A 10,044-nucleotide genomic window follows, 5' to 3' on the forward strand; every position below is an offset into this window, starting at 1 on the left:
TCTATCTATCTATCTATCTATCTATCTATCTATCTATCTATCTATCTCCTTCAACTGGTATACCTCTCTTTTCCATTTTTCTTAGACTCCAAAGGACCTTTTTCTTCTGCTTGTGTCTTCCTACTGGGAAGGTATTTCTTCCATGTCTTACCTAGATCCCTCCCTCCTTTCTGAGCAGTGTGCTGTGCTTACACTCTTGGGGCCATCTTGGACTACCAATAAAGACACCCTGGAAAGCAATTGCAGTGTTGCCTTCACGAAACATAGGCCTTGCTCCATCTTACATAAAAGAGCTTGAAGCAGGGTGTTCTCTGTGACCCAAGGCTGTTTTGTGCCCTCACATCGCAGTGCTCTTGTTGGGACACTAATGTGGAGGGCATTGCTTGCATCAGCCCTTCTGGGCCCCAGATGGTTCTTTGCTTTGTTCTTTGCAATCGTCTTTTCCTGTCCCTTTGTTCAGGGACAGACACCTGCTGTTTGCAGTATGCATTTTCTCCTGTCAACCATCTAATTTTTTAAAACACGTATCAATCCCCCTTCCATCCTTCAGGAGCTCAAACACGGTCAGCCCGTGCTCCACTCTGACTCTGTCAGCCCCTTGCACTGGCTTTTGAATGAGCACTTACTTACCCTCTGCTCCATGGAAAACGACACTAAAATGTGGTTGCTTGTCATTTTGTCATTATAGTTCATATACCACGTAGACCATACACTTGAGAAAAGCCAGACAATTTCTCTCTGCTGTATTTCAACCGAGTCCCAACAGTGGTTATCAGTTAGTGAATAGACTTGTTTGTGGAGTCTAGGATGGCTTACCTCACATGGGTGGGTATCCTTGAGGGGGTTTGAGAGGTTGCTGACAGCTCAGCCAAGACCCCCCCCCCCATATGACCTCCCTGGGGACAATCAGGTTGCTTCCATGGTGACTTATTTTCTGTAAGGAAACTAGGTGGAAATCACTTACATCTCCCTGACATAGCTGCAGAATTCACACATGGTGAACTCACTTCTGCTGCATTCTTTGGGCAGCACCTGAGTTACTAGCCTGTCCACATTCAAGGGAGGCGAGCTGGATTCCACCTCTTGATAGCAGGCTGACGGTAACACTACAGAAGGCCGAGGGATGGAAGACATGATTGTGGTCATCTATAATGTCTAACCTACTCTGCAAAAGTAGCGGCTCTTATAAATACAGAGAGAGACGGTCAGCGGAAGGCTGCTAGGCTCCTGCTGTGAGTAAATATACAGACTTATGTCGAGAGCCTATGGCTCCTTCAGCTCTTACGATCTTTCTGTCCTTGTTTATTCTGTCATATTTTAGGTGGATAAGTTTAATGGGTGACTGGTCATTTGGATGATTGTGTTGTTTCCTATATTCAGGTTACAGGAGTTGGAAGGTGTGTTATGTGTGCTAGCAGTCAGACTTCAGCCCCAGTGCCAACGGAATACCCAGTCACCTAGACATGGGCCAATAGAGGCAGAAGTCCGATGCCCAGGAGAAATCCCAGTCCTGAGGGTTGGATCTGTTCTTTGCTGGCTAAAGGGCTTGGAGCAAAGGAGCTGATTTGGTATACGTTGTCTGATGAAGACCCACTGATTTGAGTCTTTGGAAATGGAAGTTTTGAGCCAGACAAAGACCTGTGCTCAAATCCACATCAACTTTGAATCCCAGATATTTATACTTGGTAGTGAGGTCTTATTAGGTGGCCTTTGTATTTTAGAGATGAAGAAACTGCAACTCGGATTGTGTAAACTGGCTTTGGGGTTACCCAAGATCACATAGCTAGGAAATGGCCACATGAGGAAAGTGCCCAGTTTCGATCTCCATTATCTGTGTTTAAGGACTCCATCTCTAAGGGGTCAATCTTAAGGAAGAAAGAAGATACCAGAAATCTTAGAATTCGAGACCAGCCTTATAGATGTATATGTATCTGTCTCTATGATCTTAAGATCATGTTTGTATGTTAACATAGTCTATAATTTAGATTTATGCCTTTGGACTTGCTGGTTCCATTAGGCAACACTAGATACATTTGTAGCATCACAAATGGTGTTAGCTTAGATTTTTTGACTATGATGTCAGAAAGTTTCAGGCAATGGGGTAGAACCTAAACAAGACCTGGGCAGAATGCAGAGGTGGACTCTGATGCTTCACTCAGATCTGCCAGCTTCATCTCCTTGCCATGTTACTTACCCCCTCAGCCACTAGCTTTCAGAAAACGCTAGTGAGCCGACTATGTGTTGAGCACTTCCTCTTTTGCAGCACTGTGGTGAGTTCTTCATGTGACATGGCTGTCATCCTGAAATTTCTACCAGGTTGGGTCCCTTTTACAGATGAGGGAATGAACCACCTACTTTCTGTCCCATGTGGTTTTTTTTCAGTGTATTTTTCTGAAGAGTCCCATTGAGGTCCAGGACTACCGACCAGCGTGAACATTCCTGCGGATGGCTCTAGATAGCAAAATCTGACCAACAAATGTTGTTTAGAGGGAAAACTTGGGCTCTGAGCTGATAGAAAAGTTTCACGTTGTGGATTTGTCTCAAGGTGGAAAATGTCCATTTTTAATGGGACAAGGTTCACCATCTATGGGTGATACTGATGGAAGGGGTTGTTCAGGAATACCATCTCCCTAGGCGTCTCCAGAGGCTGTGTGTGTATGTGGCAGGGTGGGGTTGGGCTGGGATCTGGTTAAGGAATGGCCAGCTTTCATTCTGAAATGCTTATGCAATCACACACAGCACTCTTGTTGCTGCTTGGAGGCAGAATTCCCTTTATCCTGGGCATAAAAAACCAAGTTGCATTCTTTCCTATAGAGTAGCAATGAGTTTTGAACAGCCCGTCAAGGGCTCCGCCTCCAGCCATCCCTTTATACATTTCTCCTTGCTAGCACCAAGGATCCTCCCTACCCTTCGCTGCCAAAAGTTCTGAGATTTCCTCCCTGAGATCTTGTAGATGGAACTGTTCTCTTACTGGCTGCAGAATGCTTTGGATGGCATTCACGAGGCATGTGTGGGCTTTTAGGATTTTGTTTACCACGCTGAATATGATTAAGTAGTGGACACTTGAGCCAATAACTAGTCAACGTGACTAATAGTCAACACTGTCACCTCAATCTGTTCTGTCTGACTCAGAAGTGTGACAACTGCCTAGAAAACCTCCAGGCATCAAAATGAGGATAATCACCAACTTAAGCTCATTCTCTCAGGTTAATTCAGTCCTGACACATTCAATACAGGATAGGATTTTAAAGATTTTTAATTGATCCTTAAAAAGAATTTCACATGGATACTTACCTCTAGTTTCACTCAAATGACTTCTATATCCTTCTACCAGTTTCAGGCTCTGTTTTTATAATCCAGTGAGTCTAGTTAGTGTTGCCTGTATGTGTATGGTATAGAGCCACTCGCCAGGGCATGAGAGACCTACCAGGGGACGCATCTCGAAAGAAAGCTGATCCTCCGTCTCTTAGCAGCCAATAGCTGTCAGTGGCTCATCAGCCAGGAGCAGGGCTTCCAGAATCCCACTCTCATGCGTGCTGACACATTGACTGGCTTGAACTTCCACAGCCACAGATGCTACTCTGTTCATGAGTACAATGGTCAGGTCATATCCAGAAGACAATTAAGTGGCAGGCTTCACTGACTTCGGGTTCTTACTATCTTTTCTTCTTTTTTCTCAGGATGTTCCCTGAGCCTTTGGGGGAGGGGGTTGAGATAGACATCCCATTTAGGGATGGGTGAGCACCTTGTGCACTTTGACAAACTGTTTTTTGTAGTAACTGCTACCTACCCTGAAGAAGCTTCTGTGATGAAGGTTGAGAGCTGCCTAATCTGTGGATGGAAACTTAACTATCTAGAAGGCAGTTTGATGCTGTTCATTTAGCAAAACAACTGCCATAGGTCATCCTCTAGGGCCAGTGGTTCCTCAACCATTGGTTAGCATTTTTTGTTTCTTTGTTTCTTTCTTCTCAATCTGTTGAAACATATTTATTCTTATATATATATTCTGCTGGTTAGAGGTTTGATGATACCTGTATTTTTTGGTTGTTATATTTTTTCCTGTATATAGAATTTCACAGTGTACATAGAGGGAGAGAGAAGGAGGAAGGGTAGGAGGGAAGGAGGGAGAGAGGAAGAGAGGAAGAGTAGGAGAGAGAGAGAGAGAGAGAGAGAGAGAGAGAGAATTAATGAGTCTAGGTGAAATATATTCTGAAGTGCCCATACTGTTTTCTTCAGTTTATAGTCCTTTTATAGCTTATAAAAGTTAGACTGAGAGGTGATGTAATCATGTACATGCTCTTAGGCTGTCTGCATTCTCCATGTGCAGAGATCAGAACACAAACATCTGATCAAAGGCACAGCTGACCAGTCTCCCAGGCCTGGGTGAGTACCAAAGGACGACACCACTGCCTGTCTGTTTAGGGCTCAGTCATCTGAGCCTTTTACTTTATGGCATCCTTTCTCTCTTTTGCCCTGTCTCCACACACACTCTTCATTTTCTTATCCCCCACCCTGCTTTACAGCCCATCTCTGTAAGGTGTGAAACATGACTATTTGTCTAGAAAAAAAAGTAGAGGAGGTCAACTCATAACTTAGGTGTTTGGAGTGAGCCACTCTTGAGATTTCCTCCCGATAGCAAGGTCAACTCAGACAACAGGAGAGGAAATCAAGTTGCCTATGATTTGGAGATGTGTTTAAAGAAAGTATGGCAGGGAGTGTGTTTGGCTGGGAGCCGGAGCAGATAATTTCTTTCCCTCTCTGGGCCTGCCAAGGACTCGCTGTTTCCTACACTACAACAATTTTGGTTCCAGCCTTCTATGAGGTTTTGATTATTGAAAACTGTCACTTTTATGTGCCTGTGGTTTGCTTGCCTGAAGCCACTTCTAGGGAGAGTCACACTGAAGCACTTGTTTTGCTGAAGTCCAGAGAGAGAGAAGTCAAGATAATCCCTTCACTGTGAGTGGCCTGGAGCATGGATGGGGCTATCAGAACTCAAGGAGGGGTGCACTAGAGGATTTCCTTTCCTTCTGGAAATGGTGATCTTTTTGATTGGCCAGATGGACAAGCCGGAGAGAATGGCTGACTTCAAATTCTCTTTGGTTTCCTACCTAAGGATGATATTGAAGTAGAATTCTTACATAAGTTACGTTTCCTGCTGCTGAAACAAAACACCCAGCAAGAAGCAATTTAAAGCCAATTATTTTTGGCTTACAGTTTTAAGTCTATCACGGCACATGACAGCAGGGATTAGAGGCAAGCTGGTCACATTGCATCGTTAATCAAGAAGCAAAGCGCTAGTAGGAAGTGAGGCTGGGCCATAAAACCTCAAGGCCCGCCCCTGTGACCTACTTCCTCTAGCAAGGATCCACCTCCTAAAGGTCCCACAGTCTTCCAAAATGGTGTCACTAGTTGAAGACTAAGCACTCAAACACATGAGCCTGGGATATTTCCCTTCTAAACCACACTCTCCTGACTCCACGGCTTCATGGATTTATGGACAATCAGCTAGAGACCATGCCTGAGTAAATATAACCTGACGTTTTGATGTCAGAGAAATTTTATTCATGTTTATAGACTTCCATATAAACCCAAGGAAAACTTGACTCAAAAACAGTATGGGCCTTGGGGGAGGGCACTGCGTTCACCCCAGCAGAGGCTGCAAGGCATCTCCTGAGTGAAAAGGTAATTTTTCACAATCAACCATCAGATAACTTCTGATCTGGAACAGGTTGGTGTCAGAAGGAGGGCTATGGGAACAATGTCCCTGATGGTGTCTTTTAGGGCTCCTTCCTCTGGCTGGCTATCTATCTATCTATCTATCTATCTATCTATCTATCTATCTATCTATCTATCTATGTAACTCCAGACTGGCCACATATTGGGTTTGGCTGCATATTATAGAAGCATATAAAAGAAGGCAGTCCAGGAGTCCACTCTCTTCTCATTGTTTCAACACTTTCCATGAATCCTTTCAACTTGTGGTCCAAGATGGCAGCTACAGTCTAGCCACCAGTGAGTATGAGTGCTGAGGACCAAAGAAAGGACAATTGGTAGAAACCTTGTTGGTGATATTGTTTTTTTTTTCTAACTCATAATGGCACATGCTTATGAATACAATGTAATGAGGTGGTGTGTATGTTTTACATAATGAGCATTTACATGCAGTTTGCATGCTAACCACTTGGTATAGATCTCATTTGAAAATCTCTTAGCTTCTTTGGAATATGTAGTGCATCTTTGTAGTCATCCATCATCTTGTTGTACAATTAGAATAGAGTACTTATTCTTCCTGTATAATTCTAATGTTGTACCAGTTGACCAATATGTCACATCTTTTCTGTTCCCACCCCCATCTCTGGAGACCTCTACTCTACCTATGACTTCTATGTGATCAATATCACTACTCTACCTATGACTTCTATGTGATCAATATCACTACTCTACCTATGACTTCTATGTGATCAACACCTCCACTCTACCTATGACTTCTCTGTGACCAACATTTTCAGATTCCACATCCATAGGAGATTTTTACAGTCATTGCCTATGTCTGGCTTCTTTTGCTTGGCATGATATCCCTTTTACCTATGTTGATGCAAGTGGAAGAATTTATAATTAAAAAAACAAACAGTATTCCATATGTATACATATGCAACGTATTCTTCACCTATCCATGTTTGGATATTGAATTGACTCCAGTTCTTGCTTATTGTGAATAAATATGAGTGTGTCTTTAACGTAGTGATTTCATTTCCTTTGAATATATACCTAGCAGTGGAACTGTGAGGTTCATAAGTATTACTTTAAGGGATCTCCCCAGGAGGTAGATAGGTAATCTTACACATTTCATTGACATTCTATTTGCCTGAAAACTTTCACAAGGACATTCCTCATCATAGAGGATGATGGGAAGTGGGTTCTGTGTGAGGGTTGGCTGTGGAGGTAGTGGAGAGACAGAGGTTATATTATTGGGGGAAATGGGGTAGATAGGTATTGGGTGAGGGGAAAAAGAATCTCTGCCATAGAAAATATAGTTCTGAAGAACAGGGAGCTTTGAAGTCAGCAGTCTTGGGTTTAAACCCCAGTTCTTTGTAGGTATACTATCATGGTCAAACCCCTTAATCTCTGATTTATTCTCATATATCTTATATAAAATTGTATAATATTTACCTCCTAAAGATAAATGAAGGAATGTATGTTCTGTATTTGTCACAGTCACTGTGGCTATGACATTAGCCCATACATTGTATATTTGGCTTTATTTTCTAGTTCAAATGGTGTTACTTTTCCTTCTTTCATATACTAACTAAGAATCAGTAGGTCTGGCTAGGGCCAGTATAGCTGGGGACATGATGTATGGTTGAATGTCTTAAGAGGACAAAGCAACTCCTAATTTTGTATGGCTTTCATGCTACCAAACCCAAGGACAGGGTTACAAGTGAGACTTAGGAAGTATTTGCATTTCAAGAATGTGGGAATGAGAGAGACCCACTGAAGCAAGAAGAACTTGCGGGAAGGTGCTAGGTCAGCTACATCTCAAGGCAGAACTCTCCACTGTCCTGTCACTACCGCTAGGTGCTAAGGCTGTAGGTCTGACTCCTCGGACTTGAAGATTCCCTACTCATGAGAGAGGATTACTGGAATATTCCCAGTGCTTTCCCTGCATTAACAATGCATACCTATCTGGACTACTTCAAGCTGTCCACAAGGGAAGAGAAGCACAGCAGTGTTTCAGATGACACCACAGGTAGAATTTCAGTCATAAACATTCCCTGGTACTTTCTATGATTGGATACTGTGTGGCCAAGAGGCCTGTAAACATGAGGTAGATTCTGACCTGAAACTTGTTACCACCCATGTAGAACCAGGCAGAAGAGCAAGTGCAGTGGAGAACATGAATGTTTCCATATTAGCCTGGCTGGTATAACTCTTTCCCTGACCCCATGACTTGCTAAGGCTAGAGGAAGGTGAGCAGATAAGAAGAGGCTCGTTCCAAGCATAGCACGCCTTACTCTTTCCTGCATTGCCTGGCCATCCTTGAAAATGGACGTTTCTTGCTGTAAGGAAGCAGAGAGAAACATAGAGCTGACTAGGATTCTGCCTGAATCTTGGAGCCGTCCTCAGTCCTGACTTGTTCTTGGCTAGTCAGCCTCTATATGGCCTAAAGACTTGTGAACAAGAGAAAACTACCAGTTTAAGACATCAGCATTGGGATGACCTGCTAGGCTACCTGGCTGTGGCAATGGTTAGCTGGTCTAACCAACAGTTGTGTGGTGTATGTTGTGAGAAGGGCCATGGGGAGATTTCAAAGAACAATTGACAGGCCCGCCCTAGGGGAGGAATGCTTTATGAACTTACTATATGATATTCTATATGACTTTTTGGATATTCATTCTCTCAAGATATTCATGCCCTGCCCCCTGGAATGCTTTATAGACCAGGAAGTTAGGAATGTGTAGAATCTCTAAGTGCATGTCAGAATTGTATATAAAATGAGGGTTACTCTCCAGGGAATTGTTGTCTCTTGGTGTCTATGGGTCATTGACTTATGGATCTTCTAGATACTGAAGACCTAGGATCCTCAAGCCCCCTACAATGTATGAGCTGTATAAGCCTCCTCTATACTTTGAATCATGTCTGGGCCAGTTATAATATCAAACAGAAAGGAAATGCTAGATGGGTCATTGCTATAATGTCTGGCTTAAGGAATGATGACCAGGTATGTATAGCAGAGACACTGAGAGTAAAACAAGGAAGGCCAAGTTTCCCAACCATGTTTTCTGACCTTAACAAGTAGCCTTAGTGAATGGGTCTTTCAGATATAACACCATTCTGTGAAAAGGAGGGAAAAGGAGAACAAAAACACTAAGTACCTTTATGAAATGGTAGCAGAACTCTATTGTGAGAAACTCTTGTCACAGGTCTCTATGGGCACCAGTCTCCAAGACCTCCTAGGCCCACAACCCCCAAACTCTGACAAGCCTGTTCCCATGTATTTGGGACCTCATTAGAGTCTTGTCCCCCTTGAGACTCCTCTGCCTTCCATACAGAAGTCTGTATTTGGGGATGCAGCAGAGATGTGTCTTTTTTTCAACCCCCTCTACTACTTTCTTTTGGAATTTAGAAAAGGCGAAACTATCCAATGGGAATTTGATTCACATGTCTTTAAGCATGTCTCTGAAAGGGTTCACAGTGACCTATCCAGATGGTGCTGCTTGGCGTCAACTGGGGGAGATACGTTAGTTACTGAGTTGGGGATCTGCTTTCAGCTACAATCTTGCAGGCTGTTAGGTACTTTTTGAAAGCTTCCAGGTGATCTTGGTACGCAGCAATGCCAAGAAACATTGGCTGAAGCCAAGTGGGGACTTCCTAAGAAGACACAAATGAGTCATAATCCCAGGCTTAACAGTCTCCTAATTTTACATGTGCTAAGTGAGTCTGAAGATACCAGGTAGGGGGTGAAGGGTTGTCATCTCTGCAAACTGTTCAATTTATTGAATTCTCCTTAGAGTTTTTCCATCCCAGGTTTCAGGGGTTGAGGTATTTCTTCCTCATTGGCCACTTACCCCCATTCATCCCATCTTTAATGAGACTGAGGTAGGAAGTCAGCTGGCACTCTACCCCAATCAAGGGAATCAATTTTAACTTTGGGAAATGACAAATTGAGGCAGAGAGATGATCAGGGTACAGGTTCCCTCTCAGCAGTGGATATGGCCCAATGTAAAGACAGGTTTGTCAACTTCTCAGGGAACACTGAAAGGTTCAGGGTGAGTCCCTGAGGTTTGACTTTCGTCTTGTTTTGAGCTGTGTTATCACAGCACTGTAGGCCAGCAACCAATACATGGCCACATGATTAATGTTCAGGGACCCAGGGAAGATGGAGTTTCCTATGTGGGCCCCCAACAAGAACTCCATCTTGGAGCTAGGGAGAGAGTGGATATTACATGATCTGTGTTTGAGAAGGAAGGCAGGCCTAAAAGGTCCAGCCTGTTAATGAGATAAACATTAGACCTTCCTGAACCTTTGGGGCACTTCCGAAAACAC

Source organism: Grammomys surdaster, unplaced genomic scaffold (genome assembly GCF_004785775.1).
Source record: "Grammomys surdaster isolate TR1022 unplaced genomic scaffold, NIH_TR_1.0 255, whole genome shotgun sequence".
Classification (NCBI taxonomy): Eukaryota; Metazoa; Chordata; class Mammalia; order Rodentia; family Muridae; genus Grammomys; species Grammomys surdaster.